The sequence below is a fragment of the Lissotriton helveticus genome, chromosome 12 (assembly GCF_964261635.1).
Source record: "Lissotriton helveticus chromosome 12, aLisHel1.1, whole genome shotgun sequence".
NCBI classification, from domain to species: domain Eukaryota; kingdom Metazoa; phylum Chordata; class Amphibia; order Caudata; family Salamandridae; genus Lissotriton; species Lissotriton helveticus.
In genome coordinates, this window is record NC_136073.1 from 26329690 (window position 1) to 26354283 (window position 24594).

The 24594-nt window shown below is 53.0% G+C and overlaps 1 protein-coding gene across 11 annotated transcripts in view; it reads left to right on the forward strand.

Annotated features, from left to right (window-relative positions):
- Positions 1-24594, forward strand: part of LOC144799137 (uncharacterized) — a 234288-nt gene that overhangs the window by 207631 nt on the left and 2063 nt on the right. Inside the window, exon 22 of one of the 11 annotated variants that reach the window (XM_078670336.1) lies at positions 140-291. The exons of the other annotated variants lie outside the window; for them this stretch is intronic. The gene's annotated coding sequence lies outside the window, so the exon portion shown is untranslated. Of the gene's footprint in view, positions 1-139; positions 292-24594 lie in introns of those variants that run through there. 11 annotated transcript variants of the gene reach the window in all.

Here is a 24594-nt window from a genome sequence, read left to right on the forward strand (position 1 = left end):
AATCATGTGATTTTGAATAAGTTCGCAAAAACAAGTGGTGGTTTTGTATCTGCTTGCACAGAAAGACGCATTTATTTTTAAGTTGCGCTGAAGTTGTTGGTTCGTGTATTCTAAAGCTTTATTTACATGCATTTTGTAGATTGAAGGCCCCCGAAGAAGGGCTAATCAGGCCCGAAATGCATTGGGCATTCTGTGAAAAGATTGGGATGACTTCCGAATTCTTCATATTGAAAACATTTTCATGTATATAATGTGTGAATAATCATTATTTTCATAAAGTGAAGCTGATAGAAAAGCTATTGAGAATGTTGTTTTTGTTCATTTAAAGTTTAAGTGTTAAGAATTATAACTTTTGAAGAAAACATTCTTATGTACTGTGTAAAATGTTTGATGGAAATAGCCATTGCAACAGTGCACAGAGGTCAGGTCTTAGTGACTTGTATTGGCTTTAGACAAAATGTGCCACCACTGAAGCACGCTCCGACAGGAACAGAGAGTAGAGGTTTTAACTTTTGATCAAAAAGAGGAGTGCTTCTCTGATTGATTGATTTGTACAGTTCTGTTTGGCCATTGGCCTTAAGATGGAACTCGCATACCTGCTGTGGCCACAGTGTCTCAACATCCGGAAGTCACTCTCACTACGGATGAAGAGAGGGAAGAGGGAGATGGATGAGGGATTCCTTCCAAATGAATGGGATGACTAACAAATTCAAACACCATTACCTTCCACTCCCCCTCTTAAAGACTCACCACCTGCAGATATAGTAGGTTTCCATGTTCTTATCGAAAGGGTGGCGAAAAGGTTCCAACTTTCTATGGTAACCAAGCAGGATGACTGTTTCCTATATTATTTTAAGGAACAAACTAGGAAACTGGTCAGAGTGATACCGATTATTGACTTCATATGTGTAGCGACCGGATTTTTGGACCAAGTTATCAGCTTAGTAATTATAGCACACCCAGCCGCCACGTACCAACACCATCCTCAGGCCCTATAGAACACAACACCTAAAATACCTACCTGAGAATGGGGAAAATGACAAATAACCACACATACACAACAAAAAGATACAGCCGATCTGAAACCACAGCCCTGGGAGATATATATATATAAAAATGCAACAAGACTCAATGCCCTCTGGCAAGCAACGCACCACTGTGCGAACAACACCTTCTGGTGAACACAACAAGAACACAACGTGCACTCTGCTCAATCCCTACGCCTACCGGCAATCACAATACACAACGTGCACTCTGCACGATTCCTACGCCTTCCGGCAATCACAATAATTCCCTACGCCTTCCGGCAATCACAATAATTTGGACATTACCATTGGGAGCCGATTTCCCTCACATGGACAAGGGTCACGACCTTCCCAACAGAATGCATCACATATGAATTGCATTTGCAGTTATTCTTTGATCAGAAGCAGTACACCTTACTGTCACCAGTTACATATAAGAAGGGAATCACCCATCCTTCTATACATCAGCACCTGGCTAAGAAAAGCCCACTTGCTCCCTCCCAAAGGAAAACATACAAATTATACTAATGCACATTGGGGTCTCTTTATTACACAATGATAGAATGACAAGAAGGAATCTTTGTTACTAGAATAGCAATTACCTACACATTCTCACATATGAGGAGCTGAAAGAAAAGTGATTGATTATGAACAGATATCATGAAAACACTACACCTCACCCTATTAAGAAAGGTCCAACTCTCTGTCCCTCTCTGGTTGAATCAGGACTCTCTCCATCACCAAGCCACCATCACCAACGGGCCAACTTCTGATGTTCCTCATGGTCTCTGCACTCCACTGGCTCCAACTGCGCTCTCCAACTCAGAAGACCAACTGACCAAAGAACCAACTGACGATATAATTCCAACCTCTCCAAAAACCATTTGATCACTCCACTTCACTGCTCTTCAATAATATATAAAGCTCTCTCCTCATGGAAATTTCCAGCCAGCAGCCTGCCTCCCACCGAATTCCTGTGCCAAGCCCCGCGCCCTCTACGTACTCCACAGTGGCCATCTGCTGTTGCGTCTGGAGCCCGGGGAATAAGCACATTCCTTCGATAAGAACCAGTCCTCACCGGTTTCCAACTAGTGAACAACGAGCTGAAACTAAAACATCCCCCCCTGGCCTACAAGCGCCTCGGAGAATCGGGGCAGAGATAAAATGGAGTCTCTCTAGTTTAGGCCTCTAGGCCTGAAAAGAGGCAAAAGAAACATAGAATCATGTCAAAGCCTATAGGCAAACCTTGTAAATTGGTAAGATAAAGTCAGAAATAAAGGATTCATGATTATATACTGAGATGGCGGTGGATATTGGTCACCACCAGTCCAAATAGTACAAATTATCCTGTCGCTACAATATGGCAGGAGGGATTGAAGGTTATGAAGACTCCAAATTCAGTTCCTGCAGTATTGCCAAAATTAGATAAAAATATAAGGTTCCGTTAACTCTCCTGCCTGTCTTATTGGACAACCTAAACCTGACTCTGTTATTTCCCAGGTGGCACAGCGTGGTGCCAGGAATCCATCATCTCTGTTACGGGCTCCTCCTGATAGAGATGGTGTAGCAGGGATTCTGTTCCTACACAGAACTGTGCATAGAGACTTAGGACCTCAGTGAATTAGGGTGTGCCAAAACCTCAGTACCCAAAATCCCCTATCTGACCTCTCCCCAAGAATTGGGAAAGAAGGCAGACAGATGGGTCAGAACCAGGGTTAAGCAGAAAAACCAGGTCCAAGGTGGTGATCAGAAAAAGGCAGACCAGAAGGGTGGGGAGCAGAAACAAAAAGACCAGAAGTCTTCACCAGGGCCCCAAAAATCCAATGAGGGTGGGTCCCAAACTTGCAAGAAGAAGAAGAAAGAAGGTCCTAGAAAACCTTGGTGTTCAGTATGTAAAAACACTAGTCACTGGACTAGTGACTGCACCAAGAAAGATGGAGCCCCTACCACTGCTGTCCCTAAGACAACTGCACCCCCTAGTTCAGCTGGCAGTGGTAGTTCCCAAGCCAAGGGTATAGTAGGGTTAACCTTGGGTACTGAATTGGGTTCCGACCTAGTCAGAATACCAACACAGGCTGTTCTGATTTGTGATGTGGACATGGCAATGACCACTACTGTGAGTCCCAGTACTCTGGGCAAGTATAGACAGACGCCTTTAATCAATGACAAAGTGGCTCAAGCATACAGGGACACATGTGCCAGTGTCACTATGGTGACACCAGCTTGTGGACCCTGGACAGATTGTACTGGGTGATACCTAGTGACCAACGCTAGCAATGTCACTACTACACATAGTGTGGTTGTTGTTAATTTCTCCTGGGGAGGGGTAACTGCCCTCAAAAGAGTTGTGGTTAGCGCAGATCTCCCTGTTGAATGTCTGTTGGGCAATGACCTTGAATCCTCGCAATGGTCAGAAGTGGAGTACAGAACTCATGCTGAGATGTTAGGTATTTCATCACATGTCCTTGCTGTGACCAGGTCACAGGCCAAGCAGTGCCTCACTGAACAACAGTTCTTGGGTCCTGGAACAATGGACCAAGTACCTTCCAAGGAAAGGAGCAGTAGGGTTAAGGGCAGTGCCTTCCCTCTTACCTACAAGTGATGATCAGACTTCACAGGAAGCTGATTGTGAGACCATTGAAGGAACTGTCCCAGAAGAGCTTGAACCTGACCAGGTTGAGTTTCTAGGGACAGGGGGACCTTCAAGGGCAGACTTGAGGCAGGCACAGTTCGACTGTTCCTCACTTGAACCCCTCAGACAGCAAGCTGATGCTGAGGCTGCTGGGAATGCTACAGGTCCCCACAAAGTGTACTGGGATGAAGGACTCCTTTATTCTGAGGGTTGAGACCCCAAGCCTGGTGCTTCCAGGAGGTTGGTTATACCTCAGCCATTCAGGGGTTTCTTTCTTACCTTAGCCCATGATATTCCCTTAGCAGGACACCTGGGCCAGAACAAGACTTGGGAGAGGCTTGTCCCTCACTTTCACTGGCCCCACATGTCTGAAGATACTAAGGAGTTTTGTCGCTCCTGTGTGACCTGCCAAGCCAGTGGCAAAGCAGGTGGCACAACAAAGGCCCCCCTGATACCACTACCTGTGGTGGGGGTACCCTTTGAAAGAGTAGGGATTGACATTGTTGGACAAATGGATCCCCTACAGCATCTGGGCACAGATTTATACTGGTGTTAGTGGATCATGCCACCAGGTATCCAGAGGCTATTCCCCTAAGGACCACAACAGCACCTGTTGTGGCACGAGCCCTCCTGGGAGTATTCTCAAGAGTGGGCTTTCCAAAGGAGGTAGTATCTGACAGAGGTGCAAACTTCATGTCAGGATACTTAACTGCAATGTGGAAGGAGTGTGGTGTAAACTACAAATTCAGCACTCCCTATCACCCACAATGTAATGGACTTGTTGAAAGGTTCAACAAAACCATGAAGGGTATGATCAAGGGTTTACCTGAAAAGCTTAGGCGAAGATGGGACATCCTTCTACCCTGCCTTCTGTTTGCTTACAGAGAGGTCCCACAGAAGGGGGTTGGCTACAGCCCTTTTGAACGTCTGTTTGGGCATCCTGGTAGGGGACCCCTATGTCTAGTGAAGGAAGGATGGGAGTTACCTCTCAAACAACCTAAACAGGACATAGTGGACTATGTACTTTGCCATCCGCTCCAGGATGGCCGAGTACATAAAGAAGGCCACTAAAAACCTTGAGGCTATCCAGGAACTTCAAAAAGCCTGGCATGACCAAAAGGCTGTCTTGATTGAGTACCAACCAGGACAGAAGGTGTGGGTGTTGGAGCCAGTGGCCCCAGCAGCACTCCAACACAAATGGTCTGGACCCCACACAATTGCTGAGAAAAAGGGAGAGGTTACCTACTTGGTGGACTTAGGCATTCCCAGGAGCCCCCACAGGGTGCTCCATGTCAACAGACTTGAAGCATGTTGACAGGGCAGACATGGGCTTGCTCATGGCTACAGATGGGGACCAGGAGGAAGAGAGTGACCCTCTCCCAGACTTGTTATCCCAGAACCCTGATGGTGGTTCAGTTGATGGTGTGGCCTTAGCTGGCAGCCTCACTGACCACCAGCAACAGGACTGCAGACAAGTTCTACAGTCTTTCAGACATATGTTTTCCTTGACACCTAGTCAGACTAACTGGTGCACCCATGTGGTGGACACTGGTGACAGTCTACCTGTAAAGAGCAAACTTTACAGGCAAATTGACCACGTCAGGGACTGTATAAAGACTGAGGTGCAGAAAATGCTGGAATTAGGAGTGATTGAGCCATCTGAGAGCCCATGTGCCAGCCCAGTAGTCCTTGTACCAAAACCTCACACCCAAGATGGAAAGAGAGAGATGAGGTTCTGTGTGGATTACAGAGGTCTCAATGCAGTCACTAAGACAGATGCTCACCCAATTGCAAGGGCAGATGAGCTAATTGACAGATTGGCTTCTCCCAAGTTTTTGAGCACATTTGATTTGATAGCTGGCTATTGGCAAATCAGGTTAGCTGAGGAGTCTAAGGCCAAAACTGCTTTCTCGACCCCAGGAGGTCATTACCAGTTTGTGGTGATGCCCTTTGGTTTGAAGAATGCACCTGCCACATTCCAAAGGTTGGTGAACCAAGTCCTTGCTGGGTTGGATGACTTTTGTGCAGCATATCTAGATGATATAGCTGTCTTTAGCTCCACCTGGGAGGATCACCTGATCCACCTGAAGAAAGTTTTGGAGGCCCTGCAAAAGGCAGGCCTAACTATCAAGGCGACAAAGTGCCAGATAGGGCAGAGTAAGGTTGTGTACCTCCGCCACCTTGTAGGTGGGGGTCAGGTTCAACCACTGTAGAGTAAGATCCAGACCTTTCAGGACTGGGCTCCTCCAACTACAGACACAGGTCAGAGCTTTCTTAGGCCTGACTGGGTACTACAGAAAGTTGTTTAAGAACTATGGGTCCATTGTGACTCCTCTTAATAATCTGACTTCCAAGAAAATGCCCAAGACGGTTCAGTGGAAAGTAAGCTGTCAAAAGGCATTTGATGACCTGAAGAAGGCCATGTGCTCTGCACCTATCTTAAAGAGCCCTGACTACTCCAAAGAGTCCATTGTCCAAACAGATGCATCTGAGTTAGGGGTGGGAGCTGTGCGTTCACAAATTAATGTAGATGGTCAAGGCCAGCCCATTGCTTTCATTAGCAGAAGGCAGACCCCTAGAGAGAAACGTTGGTCAGCCATTGAGAGGGACCCCTTTGCTGTGGTGTGGGCCCTGAAGAAGCTGAGACCATACTTATTTGGAACTCACTTCAAGATTCAGACCGACCATAAGCCCCTCTTGTGGCTAAATCAGATGAGGGGTGACAACCCCAAACTGCTCAGGTGGTCCTTTTCCCTACAGGGAATGGACTTTACAGTGGAGCACCGCCCAGGGACTGACCATGGTAATGCAGATGGTCTCTCCCGGTACTTCCACTTAGAACATGAAGACACAACTGGTCAAGGTTAGTTTAATGTCCCTGCGTTTGGGGGGGGGGGGGTTGTGTAGGAGAGTAGGGTCTGCTTTCCTATGGTCACCCCACTTTTTGCTTTTTGCTTCACTGGTTTTCGACTTAAGGTGGCTGTGGGCCTGCCAATCAGACCCACAGCCCTGCTGTTCTCTTTCTAAATTCCCACCAATGCACTTTAGGTGCATTACCAATTGGAACATGGATCACCTTATGAGCCCCTGTACAGTGTACCCTAGGTACCCAGGGCATAGGTGCATCCAAGGCCTAACAGGGGCTGCAGCATGTATTATGCCACCCCTGACTGGCCTTACATTTGACACAACTGGCTGATCACTCATCTGGCGCAAGGTGGTGTAATCACCCTTTGCTTTAGATATAGTATACATATATCTAACCTATATCTATACACATAAATACCTATAAGTCACTCCTATGGCAGGCCTTAACAATCCTGGAGGCAGAGTGCTTGGTTTTATGTGAGATGGTGCTCTAGCATGAGCTGAGCCTGTCTGCAGCTTGCGGAACCATGTCCTTATAGCTGTTCTAGGATATTGCCATACCATATACTCTTAAGTGCATTATGAACCTCCCGGTTAAATGCTAACTATGGTTTGGCTTTTTCTAAACATGTCTAGTAAGGTGTCATATGATTTGGGATACAACCAGCTCGCCAGTTCTGGCGACGGGGGTAGCATTCCACCCTTCTAGAGGGACACAACATGTACCTAACCTGAACCCCGGTTAAAGTTAAACAGAGCCTCAGCATCACAAAATGGAGGCTGCCACCACAGACACAAGTCTGACCTCCTGCTGCTGGGAGTCCTTCCAGCGAGGGAGGCTTGGACAAAGGGTTTCCTGCCTTGGGAGGTGCGAGCACCACCCCAGACAGGATTTTGTGTATTGAACTAGGCAGGGCTGAAAAGAATGAGACGTGCCTGGGGCACACAAGGTGTCCCCGTGCATACCCCAGTTCAAACCGGTGCTGGGGCACTCCAGCCCCAGCTCTGGCGCGAAACTAGACAAAGGAAAGGGAGTGTAACCACCCCCCTTCCTGGTCCCACCCATAGGAGGGACCTAGCAGGTAATCCAGCCCCTTGATTTGGAATAAAGGTAGGAGCTGTGTCCCAAGACATCAGATTATCCTGGAACTACACTTTACAAGAAGAAACTCTGGACTTCGACAGTCTGCTGCTCAGAAGACTGAAGAAAATCTCCCTTGTGGCCAAGGAGTGACCACCCTGTGAATACAGGCACCATCCAGCCCGCGAAGACTTGCTTTGCCGCCGCCGGAGCCGGAGCCCAGAGCCTGACGAGAACCAAACTCCCAGACATCCAACAGCCCGATCCACAGTCCCTGGAGACCAGAGACCCGTGGAGGCAACGAGAGACGTGGGACCGGACCTCTTGAAAAGTCCACGAGCTGCTAACAGTGCAGCATCCGAGGCCTCCTCAAAGCTGTGCTTTGGGGTTTGAGAAGCCCCAGCCCCGAGCAGCCTTTGCACCAAAGACAAGCCCTCATCCTCCACGAGTTCTGCGTGGCGCCCTTTTGCATTTGCCTGCTCGACGCGCCTATCCGGTTACTAGCCCGCTGGCTGGTAGCCATCTTGGCGACCCATCTTTGATTTTCCACCTCTGGTCTGGTTGCTCCAGACTGGCCCTTGCTTCTGTGAAAAGAAGCAGCCCCTCAGACCTTGCTGGTCTGAGTAAGAAGCCAACATAGTCTCCTGCTTGGTTTGCAATTGCCAAGGCTTGTTTGCTCCAATCCTGAAGCCAACTCCGCCGACAGCTAGAGTCTTCGTGGGACAGCTTGTGCCTGACACCTGGTCGTCGTCGACGTCTTCGTGTCCACGTGGCTGAAGAGACAATCTTCTATCAACACCCGTTTGCATCTCGACATCGCCTGGTTCCTTCCTGGTTCCAAGCCGGTCACTGGCTAGTGACTTGAACACTGTCCCCTTTGCTTACAGGTCTTCTACATCTTCGATCCACCCTTGGATCCACCGGAACTCTTCTCTCCTGGTCGCCTGCAGCATCTTTCTCCAAGGCTCCATAGAACTCCAAGAAGAAACCCGATACACTTTGGCACCTATGCACCCGCTTCCTGTGGGTGAGGTAATGCTGGCACTCCGGTGCTCCTGTGTAGTTTAACACTCCTAGTGTCTAGGTTTCCAGTAGCTAAGTTCTAGACCATCCGGAAGACTCCCAAATCTTTAACTTTACAACTTTACGCACTCATTGACTTCAACGTGTGCATGCGTGTTCCTTTAGACACTGCAACCAGATCCCGTGGGCCTCCTAGTTCCTAACGATTGTTATCACAGCGTAGCCCCAGCGATTCCCAAGGCCCTAGGCCTTACCACTGTTCGATTCGTGGTTCTTATACCACCTATTTAGTATATGGTTTTAGGGGCCACCAGGGCCTATCCATATTTGTGCAACTTTTGTATATCTATCAAAGCAACTTGTTTAACGTGTTTGCTCCTGTGCTCATAAAGAGTTCAGGGGATACTGTGGTAATAAAATACATATATATTTTCAATATATATCCTGTGTGGTGTCCTTTCACTTGGTGTTAAAGGGGTTACATGTGGTAAAACAGCTGGCTTCACATGCCAAAAGAGTTTAGCCTAAGACTGCTCTGTCCATGCTACCATTAGGATAGCTGGTCTATAAGGTTGAGTTACAACCAATCACCATAAGGTTTGTTTGGACTGATACAAGGTGGTCATCATATATCAGGCCAACTTCTCACAGTTACCAGATGAGTTTTCCTGCCTCCATGTGACTACATCAAGTCTTGAGCATGAGACACAGGTTAACATTGCACTCACCCTCCGTGTCTCGATATGACTAACTTTAGATCCCATTATGTATTGCATTTCGGCTGAAATGTGGGGTTATTGCATTGAGTGTATCTTCATTTTACGAGATATGCGTATGGTTGTATACTTTGTTGCGATTTCTGTCTATTTTATTTTTCGAAAATTTTCCTTTTTTTGTATTAATAGCGACACTTTTACAAGTATGCCACACATTTTACCTAAATGGGGCTCATATGTTTGTGTTAGTATCATAGGACTTATTTAGGTGTCCCTGCCACTCGATACTAGTTTTTTACCTTCCTAACATGGCCACGACTCTTGTCCTATGTCTGTGTCTATGCAGTGTCTGACTCACGCAGGTTGCTTCCTTTCATCTGATATGAGTCTTTTCACCTCTCCAACATGGCTGCGACAGTAGTCCCATGTCTATGTTCACTCAGTGACCTCATTTCCTCACATGTCGAATATCGCGATCTTTGCGTGACCGGGAGCTCCTTTTAAATCGGTGTAATGACATGATTATTCCTTGAGGTTTGCATCGTGTGTCCAGGACGGCCGTAACAATAGTTTCAACTTAGATGCCTACGAGGTAAGAGCTTGATATGCGGGGCTCTATTGGAGGTTCTTGGGACTTTAGAGGTACTAGCGCATGTGTCCAGGGAGTTTGTTAGTTTACGATAGAAAGTGGCGATTCCCGTGTTTCTGACTATCCTGGGGCCCCTGTGGCAGACGGCTTGTTGGCGCTTTAAGGGACTCATATTGCCAACATTGGTGCCACGTACTATTTCGACTCCTATGAGCTATCGCTGACATTTCTCTTATGTGGCACATTTTGATTGGTTTATTCGGTTAGGAACGTCCATAGATAATGTTTTAGGAGCTTCATGTACACGTCTTAGCTCTATGTTGGTAAACTCTGTCCCTATAACTACTTTTGATGTTATATCTACCGGCATGCGCGTTGATAAAATAGATAATAAATACCACACTTGTAATTTTCTTGCAACATTCTTACTGGAGGGTCGTCCAGAATGATTCCCCCCTCCCTCGGAATAGATTGGGGTGGACACAACGAGGTCGTTGGTACCTTTTAATGGCTATTTGGCGTCGCACATTCTGTAGCTATATTATTTTCTTCCAACATTCTTACTGGAGGGTCGTCCAGAATGATTCCCCCCCCCCCCCCTCGGAATAGATTGGGGTGGACACAACGAGGTCGTTGGTACCTTTTAATGGCTATTTGGCGTCGCACATTCTGTAGCTATATTATTATCTGAAAGAGACACGTTAGTGATAGATTCCTTACCTTAGAATATCCCCAGGCGTCAGACTGGATCCGGAAATTTTTGCGTAGCAATACCCCTGCGCGTCGATAGGCGTCGTCTGCGGCTCCGCGTCCGTCATCGGCGTCGTTAGCGCCGGAATGACGTCGTCGGAGTACTTAGACGCCGCCCGTGCGCGCTGACGTCAGTTCTTCTTTTTTCCGCACCAGCTAGCGCAGATCCGGAGAAGCTCTACCCCTAGTCATTTTTTGACTAAACTTTTTGATCTTTTTCAATCTTTTCTTCCTTGAGTCTTCGACTCTATCGGTGCCGGTAGGGATGCCCGGGTTCAAGCCCTGTTCGAAGTGCGACCGACTGATGTCGGTCACGGACCCCCATCGCCGGTGCCTGAAGTGCTTAGGCCTCGACCACGACGACCGCACCTGCTCCGACTGCCGGGCCCTGACGTCGAAGGCTAGGCGGGAGCGGTCCCGCAAGCGGCTCGAGCTCCGGCAGTCTGCCCCGCGCCATTCCCGGTCCCACGGGAGGTCGAGGGACCGGTCGCGGGGTCGGAGTCCCCGTAGCTCCGGGAGTGGACATCGGTCGTCGGGATCCAAGTCCTCAGGTAAGAGGCATGAGAGGTCGGAGCGGCATCATCGCTCCTCCGACCTACCCCGACGCTCGCACGATGCGGCAGGGGGTTCGGGCGACACCGCCCACGCGGCGCCGCGAGAGTCGCAAGCGTCGCCGCCTGCCCCACACCTTTGGGTCCCTGGGCACGGCGTGATGCCGGAGGAGGTCGAGCGGTACCTCATGGCCATGAAGTCCCTCCCTCCTCGGCCGGGCCCCGCGGCGCCTCCGGGCCCAGCGGTCCCGGCTGGAGGCCCTAGCGGGTCGGGCGCTTCGGCCCCGACGCCGTTGGGTGCTTCGGCGCCGACGACGACTTCGGTACCGGCGCCACAGGATCCGCTTCCGGATCCGGGTCGTCGCCGGTCGACCTCACCGGCGCCGGCCCCGAGGGTGTCGCCCCCGGCGCCCATTCTGGACGCCGTCCCCAGTCTTCCCTTCGGTCCGACTCTGTCGCCGGAACGGCGCCGCTTCCGACGGCCTTTGGAGATTTCTATTTCCATGAGGAGGCCCAGTCTGTTGACCCTGGATTACAGGAGGCTGATGCCGGAGGTGATTGGGAGGGGTCTGAGGACCCTCTGGCACAGGATTGCCAGTCACAGGAGGACTGGACATATGAACTTGGGGAGGCCAGTGGTTTTGACACCTCGCCAGACACTGGATTTGGCTCCCCTCCCACCGTGGCTACAGAGGAGGGGGCTGCTTACAGCGTAGTGTTGATGAGGGCAGCCAAGGCCTTGGGCCTGGAGCTCCCCGTCGCGGCCGTGAGGACTAACCTCTTCACTGAGGTTCTTAAACCGCAGGCAAGCTCCAGTGAGCCTCTGCTGCCGTTTAATGAAGCCCTATGTGACGTTCTTGTGGGCACTTAGTGCAAGCCCGCCACAGGCCCGCCTGTGGATAGGAATGTGGCCAGACGCTACCGCCCGGCCCCGGGCGACCCTTGCTTTTTGTCCACCCACCCCACCCCCGAGAGCCTGGTTATCCAGGCCTCCACTTCCCAGACCGCATTCCTGACGGCCCCGCCCGATCGGGAATCGAAGAGATACGAACAGTTCGGAAAGAAAGTGTTCTCGTCCCTGAGTTTGGGACTGCGGTCTGTCAACACCGCGTGTCTCTTGGGCTGCTACACCCACACCCTGTGGGACACGGTCGCGGACGTGCTGCCACAATGCCCGGAGGAGGTCCGGGCTAAACTCGCCCAAGCCCTTGTGGAGGGTCGAGATGCGGCACGATACTCTATCCGGTGTGGACTGGATACCACGGACTCACTGGGCAGGGCGATGGCAACGACGGTGGCGGTTCGACGCCACGCCTGGTTGAGGTCCGCCAATTTCTCGGCCGATGTCCAGGCCACCCTCCTGGATATGCCGTTCGATGGCCGTCGCCTTTTTTGGCGACAAGGCAGACCATGCGCTGGAGCGATTTAAGGACTCCACGGCTACGGCCAAGTCCTTAGGTCTCTCGACCACGTGCCAGCAATCGGGTGCCTTTCGCTCCTTTCGTGGTCACGGAAGGGGCGTCCCCACACGTGCTGCCAGCCACGCACCGCAGAATACCCAGCAGCGCGGTGGCGGCCGTGGAAACCGCCGTGGCGGTCGGGGTCAGCGGCGAGGCCAGTCCACACCTCCCTCCGCAGCACCTGCCTCCAAACCTTCCTAGTCCGAGCTTTCAGGCCCATGTGACGCCTGTGGGAGGCAGGGTTCGCCATCACCACTTCCACTGGCGCACTGTCACATCGGACAAGTGGGTGCTGCAAATTGTCCGAAGGGGCTACTCCCTCCCCTTCGAGGCGACCCCTCCAGCCATGCCACCGCAATTCCACAGCGTGTCGGGGGATCACTTGCAACTTCTGCAAGAGGAAGTCACGGCCCTCTTGGCCAAGGGGCCCATCAAGCGCGTTCCTGGGCCAGAAGTAGGGTGTGGATGTTACTCCCACTACTTTCTGGTGCCCAAGAAGGGCAAGGGGGGCCTGCGCCCGAACTTGGACCTACGGAACGTCAACGGCTTCCTCCGTCAAGAGAAGTTCAAGATGCTGACTTTGGCTCAGGTCTTAGCTGCCCTGGACCCCGGAGACTGGATGGTAGCGTTGGACTTGCAGGACGCTTATTTTCACATCCCCGTCCTGCCGGCCCACCGGCGTTACCTGCGGTTCACGGTAGGCCACGAGCACTTTCAGTTTACCGTGCTCCCCTTTGGCCTTACCAGCGCTCCACGGGTGTTCACGAAGGTGATGGCGGTGGTCGCAGCTCATCTGCGCAGGTTAGGGGTGTCAGTCTTCCCCTACCTCGACGACTGGTTGTTGAAGGCGGGCTCGCCCCAATCAGTCGTCAGCCACCTCCAGACTACGGCCGACCTCCTGCATTTGCTGGGGTTCTCCATCAATGTGCCGAAGTCTCACCTGTGTCCCTCTCAGAAGCTCCTCTTCATCGGAGCGGTTCTAAACTCGGCGCAGTTTCGGGTTTACCCTCCCGAACAGCGGGTTCGGGATATTCAGGCTTTGATTCCCATCTTTCAGCCTTTATCCCGAGTCTCGGTCAGGTTGACGCTGCGGCTTCTGGGGCTGATGGCCTCCTGCATCCTACTGGTGTGTCATGCCCAGTGGCGGATGCGGGCTCTGCAGTTTCAGTGGGCCCAGCATCAGGGCAACTTGTCCGATCACGTCTTGATCTCGGAGGGCACTGTAAGACAGTTGCAGTGGTGGCTCACGGACCGCGATTGGGTCAGTGGCAGATCCCTCTCCCTACCCCACCCAGAGGTCGTAGTTGTGACGGACGCGTCCCTCCAGGGCTGGGGTGGTCACATGGGAGAGGCGGAGATCAGAGGACTCTGGTCTTCGGCGGAGGCCCGGCTCCACATCAACCTGTTGGAGTTACGGGCGATTCGTCTAGCGCTGAAGGCATTCCTCCCCTCTGTCCGGGGGAGTGTAGTGCAGGTGTTCACGGACAACACCACCGCCATGTGGTACTGCAACAAACAGGGCGGGGTGGGGTCGTGAACCCTATGCCAGGAGGCTCTGCGCCTCTGGCAGTGGCTGGAAAGTCAGGGTGTGACCCTGGTATTCAACACCTGGCAGGTTCTCTGAATGCCAGGGCGGACGAACTCAGCCGTCGCTGCATGATGGATCACGAATGGCGTCTTAACTCGGACGTGGCGCAAAGCCTCTTTCAGCAATGCGGAGAGCCTTGGTTAGATCTATTCGCCACCGAAGAGAACGCGCAATGTCATCAGTTCTGCGCGTTGGAATTCCCAAGGCGGCACTCGCTCGGAGACGCTTTTCGTCGCGAGTGGAGTTGCGGTCTGTTGTACTCCTTTCCGCCTATACCACTTCTGCCCAGAGTGCTGAAGAAGATCAACCGCGACCGGGCCCAAGTCATCCTTGTGGCTCCGGACTGGGCACGAAGATACTTGTATCCCGAGCTACTCAGCATGTCAGTAGATCCCCCCGATTCGTCTGCCCCTTCGGGAGGACCTTCTGTCGCAGCAGCAGGGGACGGTCCTCCACCCGAACCTGTCCAGTCTCCACCTACAAGCTTGGAGATTGAGCGGCGACAGTTGAGGCCATTTGACTTGCCTCCTGAAGTCTGTAATGTCATTCTGGCAGCCAGGTGTCCCTCCACAAAGTCGGTATACGCCTGCAGGTGGAACAGATTTGTGGCATGGTGCACAGCAAAGGCTGTGGATCCACTCTCTGCCCCCCTTTCTGAGGTTCTCCTCTTCCTTCTTTCTCTTGCCCAGCAGACTCTGCTCTGGGCACTGTCAAGGGCTACCTTTCTGCCCTTTCTGCCTTCTTAAGACTACCTGATCAGCCTTCTTTGTTCAAGTCCCCTATTGTACATCGCTTTCTTAAGGGCATCACGCACATGTTCCCTCCTGTTCCCTTCGTGATGCCCCAGTGGGACTTGAACCTTGTTCTTACCTTCCTGATGTGCGCTCCCTTTAAGCCACTTCACAACTGTCCTCTTCGTCTTCTGACTCTAAAGACTGTTTTCCTGGTTGCCATCACCTCTGCCAGGAGAGTGAGTGAGCTCCAGGCCCTTTCTTGTACTCCACCTTTCCTTTCTGTCCATCCGGACAAGGTTGTGTTACGTACGAAGCCATCTTTCCTGCCCAAGGTTGTCTCAGCCTTCCACATTGGGCAGTCCATCACCTTGCCAACCTTCTTTCCTCCTCCGCATCCCTCTAAAGAGGAAGAGCGGCTCCACCGTCTGGACCCAAAACGTGCGCTCTTATTCTATTTGGATCGCACACGCCAGTTCTGGGTGGATGACCAACTCTTTGTTGGTTACGTGGGTGCTAAGAAGGGGAAGGCGGTACACAAGCGGACCATCTCCCGGTGGATCATCTTGTGTATCCAGGCATGTTACTCCATGGCTAAGAAGGAGCCCCCTGTTGGATTGAGGGCTCATTCCACTCGGGCCACGGCAACTACAACTGCCCTGGGCCGGGGAGTGCCCTTACAGGACATTTGCCAGGCAGCTACGTGGGCCTCGCTGCACACGTTCGCACAACACTACTGCCTGGACAGTCAAGTCCGGAGGGTTTGCTTCTTTGGCCGTCCATCCTCCAGGACTTTCTGGTGTAATTATTGGTTCGCAGACCCACCACCGGGGTTGGTATTGCTGGGGTATCTATTCTAAGGTAAGGAATCTATCACTAACGTGTCTCTTTCAGATGCACAAGTTACTACTTGTGTAACGATATATCTGTAAGAGACATTAGTTAGTGATAGATTCCTTACCGACCCACCCATCCTCCCCGTTCTGCGAACCGATATCTAGGGTTACGGTCATCCCCTTTCAGGGCCCTAGTTTCTTGGCACCAGTGTTGGTTCTATCATGGCTCTGCGTATCTGGCGCGGAAAAGCTGTGTATCAGAACTGACGTCAGCGCGCATGGGCGGCGTCTAAGTACTCAGACGACGTCATTCCGGCGCTAACGACGACGGACACGGAGCCGCAGACGACGCCTACCGACGCGCAGGGGTATTGCTAAGCAAAAATTTCCGGATCCAGTCTGACGCCTGGGGATATTCTAAGGTAAGGAATCTATCACTAACTAATGTCTCTTACAGATATATCGTTACACAAGTAGTAACTTGTGCATCAGGTTGTAGGAAACCAGATATATGTCTGCTAAATGAGGACGTCTAACTTCGTTTCATACTTGTCTATATGCATTCTCTTTTTATTGACAAGCGTTTCTCATACACATGTGAGTCTGGAGCTACTAAATAGTAACAAAGGAAATATATCTGAAGAGGAGTTGCTTTACCGGCATTATAATATTTAAATAGAAAGGTCAGTATATGACACAACAGCATTGAGAAGAAGGGTATATTTTGCTCAGGACGTTTGTTATGATGGGGCTTCTCTATCATTTGTGGGCCACTATTGTATGTTTTTACTTTCAGTGTTTGATGCTTACAATATTGGGTCGTATGGATACCAGCCTTTAGAAAGAAACAGAAGGCCTCAGTATCTCCAAAAGGGTAAGATATTCTTACACCTTTAGTGTAGTGCAGTGCAGATCCTCTGTAAAGTGTTGGGACTTGTTCACTATAAGTAATTACTTTTATTTAACTCCCAGAGAGTCCATCCACCGGTTGTTAAAGAAGGAGATGCTTTGAAGATGCTCTTTGTAGGACAGTCCATTTAAACCTTGTATCATTGGATGCTGTGTCCTTTTTAGGTCTTGGCTAGAAACGCGCGAGAGAACTATAGCTGTCGGCTCAGCCGACAACGAGTGGAAAGTGGATACAAGACCTGGCCACGCGCAGCACTTTGCCATAGGATTACGTTGCGCGCGTGTACTTCTGCTGTTTTCAGCATGGCAAAAAGAATCGGATCACGTTGCGCGCCTTGTGAACAGTTGACGTGACTGACTTTGGAATGCAGGGGGAGTCTGCAGAGGGGCGCGCGGCGCTGTTCACGAGGCGCTGATAAACAGCCTGGGTGCAGTTAGCATAGTGTGCCGCCTGACTTGTTTTAAACTTGTGTCTTTTTGTACCCATTTACTCTAAAATCGTTGAAATGAGCCTTCTGTTACTGGTGTTTCTAAGCATCACATCCACGTCTCTTGCTTCCCCTCAGTGTGCAAGCTTTATGTGAGGGTGCAGAATTAACGTATTTCCGCTAGCTCTGTGTGTTTGCTGGTATTAAAAGGTGACACATGTTAGATTTATGCGAGGGTGCCGATTCCACTGGTTCCGTGTGTTTGCAGGTATGAAAAGGTGACGCACGTTAGCTTTATGTGAGGGTGCCCAATTATCGAATTTCCGCTGGTTCTGTGTGTTTGCAGGTATGAAACAGGTTTTCAGAAGCGAGCACCAGTCCAAATATGCGGTGGCATCTCCGCTTCCTCATCCAGTGCTACCCTCCCGCCCGCCGCCGCCGCAAGTTATCAGCACTGTGGACATTTCCACTGCTGTGATACAGACACCAGGGGAAGGCTTGCGCTAAGCTTGTTATGAAAGCTGGCCGTATTGTGAAAAAAGGTGTTGAGGAGACACATGGGGGAACATGGCGGGCAGTGAGTAGCTGATCGCAGAGGCTCCGGAGGGTCTGGACAGAGAGCCGTGAAATATGCCCAATGGAAAAACATTACTAGAAACTAACGGTGCTTGAGGACAGCTAAACCGTATATTTTTCCACATCTAAGTTGGCTTTTGGCAGTTTTGAAGAAAAAAATAATAAAAATAAAGACTTTCACTAGCGGATGCTGCGGAGAACGCTGTGGCGCTGAAATGCCGGGAAGGAGGCAGACTCACGGAGAAGGATTCCTTGTTTCGGATACTGTGACGGCTTGGTGGCGTGTCTATCGAGTGTTGCGGTGGAGGTGACGGGGTCAATTACTCCTGAGGCGGCGGTGGCCGCGGACTGGCAGCCCCGGGGGATTCAGGAGGCTCAGAATCTGCTGTGGTCGCGGGCAGCCTACGAGGTGTGTCGCGGCCGGAGAGCAGCAGCAATGTTCCCCCTCCATAGTGGCAGCACAAGCGATAACGTATGCTCCGGCAATCCAACGGAGTCATACACAAAACAGAAGGAGCAGAAAGGGTCAACCTGAGTCACTAGAAGGAACAGAACAGGAGCTGGAACAGAACAGGAGCTGGCACACACAGTAAGTGCAGCTCTGGCATATTTGGGTGAAAGAAGCTTGTCAGAAGGGGTCATAGAAATTAAAACCCAAGATAAAGGAAAAACAGCAGGCACCATGGCACAAACGAGATATGCTCTAAGGAGTAGAGGTATTAAATGAACTCCTGATACACTTAATCAACCTAAGTTAACTAATCTGGAAGTTTCAGGTTGTAGAGATACTGCCCAGTGCGAGACCCTGGCTCTCAGGAGTCACACGCGATTAGTAAAGACATCCACGCCTGAAAATAAGTGCACTGCAGGATGGTGGATAACATCTAGGAGTAAGACAAGCATTTGCAATGCAATAGGTCTCGCAGTTGTTAGTGTTTGAGCCATTGGCATTGTAATTGGCAATGCCTTTTATTTACGTTTTATAACACATAAATAAAAGGCATTGCCATTTACAATGGCTCAAACTAACAACTGCGAGACCTATTGCATTGCAAATGCTTGTTCTTTTATGTGAGTAACTCAGTACGATGGGAGATGCCACTTGGGGTTATCTGAGGTCGGTGTCCATTTGCATTTCGCATGGTTATGATTATCCCCCATACTAAGAGAGGCATCCTTGTCATTGTAACCTGTTAGACGGGGACCTGGAGGGTTGGCCGAGCACAAGGGGAGAGGCCTCCGGTGAGGGCCGTCTCCAGCGATCGTACAGACAAGTAACTTCCCTCCCACAGATGGACACCACACGAGGATCAGATTAACACCTTTTATAGGCAGTTCTTGAAGTAAGGTAGTACGATACAAGGAGATCAGGACACGATGATCCTCTCAATTCTAGTCTCTAGTAGGGGAAGGGGGTAGCGGGACAGTCTTGGTACCTACAGGTACTGAGGTGAAACGGCGGTAGCTCACAATCCTCGTGGTCGGACGGGTCGGACCGCGGCAGCGCCAGCAGGTCCCGAAGAGGTCATAGGTGGCAACGGGCCGCGGCAGCGCCAGCAGGTCCCAACGAGGATGACGGTTACACCGGGCCGCGGCAGCGCCAGCAGGTCCCACGAGGATGGAAGTTACAACGGGCCGCGGCAGCGCCAGCAGGTCCCACGAGGATGAAGGTTGCAGAAGGCCGCGGCAGCGCCAGCAGGCAGGACGATAGTTCACAAGGCAGGGCTGCGGCAGCGCCAGCAGTCCGTCAAGGATGAGTTCTTCTCGGTGTCTCTCGACTCCAGGATACAACTACCTTCCTGCTCTGGGGCTCCTCGGTTATAGGTCTGGCGCCCTTTGATGTCCGGACCCTCGCACTGGGAGGTCGGGAGGTCCGGGATGAGGGAGTCCAGACACCCAGCAGGGGGGTGGAGCCAGCACCCGGGGAGGCTGGGGGCGATCGGCACCTGGCGGGGGAGAGCCATCGACACTTCTTTCTCCCATTAGCCTGCCAAGTGGTCCGTTCACCTCCTGGATGGATGGTGGTGCCGGGATGGCGGGGCCTGGCCGGGCCCAGGGTTGGGGTCGAGCTGAGGCCACGCGGCCACGTGGTGCAGTGTCCAAGATGGCGGCTGGGCCGGGCAATGGGGCTGCCGGGGGCCCGGGCCCGTGACACAGAGATATCCGGGAGCAGGCGTCCCGGAGGGGATGGGTTGCGGGTTGCTTCTGCGGGTAGCCCCCGGAGAGCCGGTGTCTGGGCCCTGTCATGCGGGGAGGGAGCGAGCCCTTCGTGGGGCCTGTCCAACATGCGTCCCCCCCCAGCTGAAGGCGGGGAGAGTCACCCATCCTCTTGGGGACTCTCCTCGTCGAGGCGGAAAAAGCGGGACAGGCCATCCGCGTTGGCGTGGTCTTGGCCAGGGCGATGCTCCACAGTGAAGTCCATCCCCTGCAGGGAGATGGACCATCGCAATAGTTTGGGGTTCTCCCCCCGCATTTGCATTAGCCATTGCAGGGGCCGATGATCTGTTTGTACCCGGAAGTGGGTTCCGAAGAGGTAAGGCCGGAGCTTCTTGAGGGCCCATACTACTGCGAAGGCCTCTCGCTCAATGGTGCTCCAGCGCTGTTCTCGGGGCAGGAGGCGTCTGCTGATGAAGGCCACTGGTTGGTCGACTCCCTCGGGGTTCAGTTGGGAGAAGACGGCCCCGATGCCATGGTCTGAGGCATCAGTCTGGACGATGAACTCACGGCTGTAGTCGGGGGCCTGGAGCACAGGAGCGGTGCACATGGCGGCCTTCAGCCTCTCGAAGGCCGCTTGACAGTCGGGAGTCCAGTTGACTGTTTTTGGGTTGGTCTTGGATGTGAGTTCCGTGAGGGGCCCCACAATGCTGCCATAGTCCTTTACGAACCGCCGATAGTATCCGGTGAGCCCCAAGAAGGCTCGGACCTCGGTTTGGGTTACGGGGGGGGCGCCAGGACTGGATGGCAGCGATCTTGAGCTGGAGGGGGGCCACCAGACCGCTCCCCACTTGGTGTCCGAGGTAGGTCACGGACCCCTGGCCGATTTGGCACTTGCTGGCCTTGATTGTGAGGCCGGCCCGTTGGAGGGCCTGCAGGACCCCTCGGAGGTGGCGGAGGTGGTCTGACCAGTGGCGGCTATACACCGCGATGTCGTCCAGGTATGTGGCGCTGAACTCTTCGAGGCCCGCCAATACCTGGTTCACAAGTCGTTGAAACGTGGCTGGAGCGTTTTTCATGCCGAATGGCATCACTCTGAAATGGTAGTGTCCATCCGGGGTGGAGAAAGCGGATCGTTCTTGTGCCCTGGGGGTGAGGCCGATCTGCCAGTAGCCCGCCGTCAGGTCGAAGATGCTTAGGTAGCGGGCCGCCCCCATGCGGTCAACTAGTTCGTCGGCTCGGGGGAGGGGGTGAGCGTCGGTTCGGGTGACAGCGTTTAGACCCCGATAGTCGACGCAGAACCGGAGCTCGGGTGTGGTGCCCGGGGCCGCAGCTTTGGGGACCAGTACAACCGGGCTGGCCCAGGGGCTGTCCGAGGGTTCGATGACTCCGAGTGCGAGCATCTTGGAGACTTCTTCTTGGATGCAGGTGCGTACCCGATCTGGTACTCGGTACGGCCGGTGTCGGATAGGAGGACTGTCGCCAGTGTCCACGTCGTGCAGACACCAGGGGGTGACCCCGGGTGTGAGGGAGAATAGGTTTGCAAATTGCAGCAGGAGGGCCCGACAGTCTTGGCGCTGCTCCGGGGTCAGAGCCTCGGAGAGTTGGACCCCGTCCACTGAACCATCTTTTTCCCCGGCCCCCAGTAGGTCAGGGAGGGGCTCGGAGTCCTCTTCCGCCCCACTGTCTGTAGCCATCAGCAGGCTGAGCTCCGAGCGCACGAAGTGGGGTTTGAGTCTGTTGGCGTGGAGGACCCGGAGGGGGTTCCGGGGGGATTCCATGTCGATGAGGTAGGTGACGGGGCTCTTACGCTCGATCACCTTGAAGGGCCCCGTCCATTTGTCCTGTAAGGCACAAGGTTCGATGGGGGACATCACCCATACCTGCTGGCCAGGCTCGAATTCGATGGAGGAGGCATGTTGATCGTACCACTTCTTCATGTCCTCCTGACTGGCTTCAAGATTGGCTTTGGCGAGCTCTCTGAATCGCCGGGTCTGATTACGGAGGGTCAGGAGGTACTTGTAGACGTCTGGAGGGGTCTTCAGGGGGGCCATTTCCCACTCTTCTTTAACTAGGCTGAGAGGCCCGCGAACAGGATGTCCGTACAGGAGTTTGAAAGGGCTGAAGCCGAGGGACTTCTGGGGGACTTCTCGGTAGGCGAAGAGGAGGCACGGTAGTAGCACGTCCCACTGGCGGCGTAGGGGTTCTTCCAGCCCCATGATCATCCCCTTGAGAGTGCGGTTGAATCGCTCGACCAGCCCGTTTCCTTGCGGGTGATAGGGGGTTGTGAATTGGTAGGTGACTCCGCACTGTTGCCATAGGGATTTCATATATTTTGAAATAAAGTTCGTGCCCCTCTCGCTGACGACTTCCCTGGGGAAGCCCACTCGAGAGAAGACCCCCATTAAGGCTCGACCTACCACTGGTGCTGTTACAGTTCGAAGGGGAACCGCCTCAGGATAGCGGGTGGCGTGGTCCACCAGGACCAGGATGAATCGATGCCCTTGCGCTGTTCGGGGGTCCAGGGGCCCCACAATGTCTATTCCCACCCTTTCGAACGGGGTGGTCACAACGGGGAATGGTTGCAGAGGTGCCTTGAGTTTGCGGCCGCTCTTCCCGCTGGCCTAGCAGGTCGGGCAGGACCGGCAGTGGGTGGAGACGTCATTTCTCATTTTCGGCCAGTAAAAGTGAGTCACCAGGCGGTTGTATGTTTTGTCTTGCCCCAAGTGTCCAGCCAGGGGGACATCATGGGCCAAGTTCAGAAGGAAGTCTCTGAAACGGAGGGGTACCACCAGCACTCGACTGGCCCCCAGCTCCGCTATTCTTTGTTCGCTGTACAGTAGGTCATTGTCCCAATAGATCCAGTGGGCCCCTGTGGTGTCTCCTGCGCCCTGGGCGAGCGCTTGCTGTCGCAGTCCCTCGAGGGAGGGACATGTCTTTTGCTCTTGCCGGAATTGTTCTTGGGTGGGCCCCCCTTCCTGATGCCACTGAGCCAGGTCCGGAAGGTCTTGGGGCTGAGCGGGCTCTTCGTGGGTTTGTTCCGGGGTGTCGGTAGGGATGGAGTCTCCCTCTGGAGCGATCGGGGGAGGAGGTGCTGGCCATTCGGGTTCTTCAGATCTAGGGATGGTGTCGGCGGCCATGGCCCGGGTTGTTACGCACGCCCAGCCCGGGAGGCCTAACATCCCCAGGTGCTCTCTTCTTTCAACGGCTGCCCACGGGGAACTCTCGAGATCGTTCCCCAGGAGGCAGTCCACGGGGGCATCGTCGCGGACAGTCACTTTTAACATACCGGAGACTCCTCCCCATTCGAAGGGGACGCAGGCCATCCGACACAGGCTCTCCGAATTGTCGGCCGATCGGACGGGGCAAAGAACGTTTGGCAGAATTTGTTCTGGGGTCACCAGGTGACAACGGACGGCCGTCACACTGGCCCCTGTGTCACGCAGGGCTTCGGCCTTACGCCCATTTATGTTCACCCACTGGCTGTATTTCCTGGTGTTGGCTGGTAGGGGAGCCCGCGGGATCAGGTCTCTTCCCCCTAGGCAGGCCAGGGTCATGGCGGCAGGTTCCCACTCGGGCTGCTCCTGCTCATACTCTTCAGGCTCTTCGGAGACTTGCTCTTCTCCTAGGGCGGCGGCAGCCACCTGGCGGGGTCCGGGGGTCTGGTTCTTTGGGCAGGTCGGGTCACTGGCATAGTGGCCGACTCGCTGGCATCGATGACACGTAACGTTGGCTCGGAACCCCGGGCGCATCGGGGGGTTGCCCCGGCCGGCCGGGGGCGGGGTGTTGTTGGCGGGAGCGGCCGGGACGGCGTCTCTACCCCGGCCCTGTCCTCCTCCTCGGGGACGATGATGACCTTGGTTGGTTCTGTTCTGCTCGTTTGGCCCACTCCGGGTCACTCGGGGGCTCTCCCATCGGTCAGCCTCGGCGGCGAGCTGCCGTGGGTCAGTCAATTTACTGTCGAGGAGGTGCTGCCTGAGCTCGACAAAGCAGTTGTTGGAGAGGTGCTCCCACACAATGAGGTTGAAGAGCTGTTCGTAGGTTGTTACGTTGCTACCCTTGATCCATCCCTCGAAGGCTCGGCTGAAATAGTTCACATATTCTATCCAGGTTGGACCCGGGATCCGGGTGCAGTTGCGGAACCTCTGGCGGTACATCTCGGGCGTCAGCCCATATCGACTGAGGAGGGCGGCCTTCATGTGGTCATAGGACGTCATTTGATGGTCCGGAAGCTGCAGCAGGGCACCCCGGCCTTCATTGACGAATCTCCCCCATAGACCGGCTCCCCAGTCACTTCGAGCGATCCGGTGGGCAGTCATGGCGATCTCGTAGGCCTTGAACCACTGCTGTATGTCGTCGTTCCGATAGTATTAACGGACCACATCCTTGGGGATGTGGACCTTCTGTTCGGTAGTACCTGGGGAGCGCGGTTGCTCGGGCACCCCTAGGTCTTTGTTCTGTTTGCGCATTTCTATCTCCGCTAGCTTGCACTCGTGTTCGTATGCCAGTCTTTTTTCTTCGAGTTCTCTCTGTCTCTGCTTTTCCTCTCGCTCTTCTTGGAGCCGTAAGTGTTCTAAGTTCATCTTTTGTTCTGCCAGTTTCAATTCTCCGTCTAATTTGAGCCGTGCCAACTCTAACTCGTGTAGTCTATTTTTCTCTCGTTCTCGGATCTCTTCC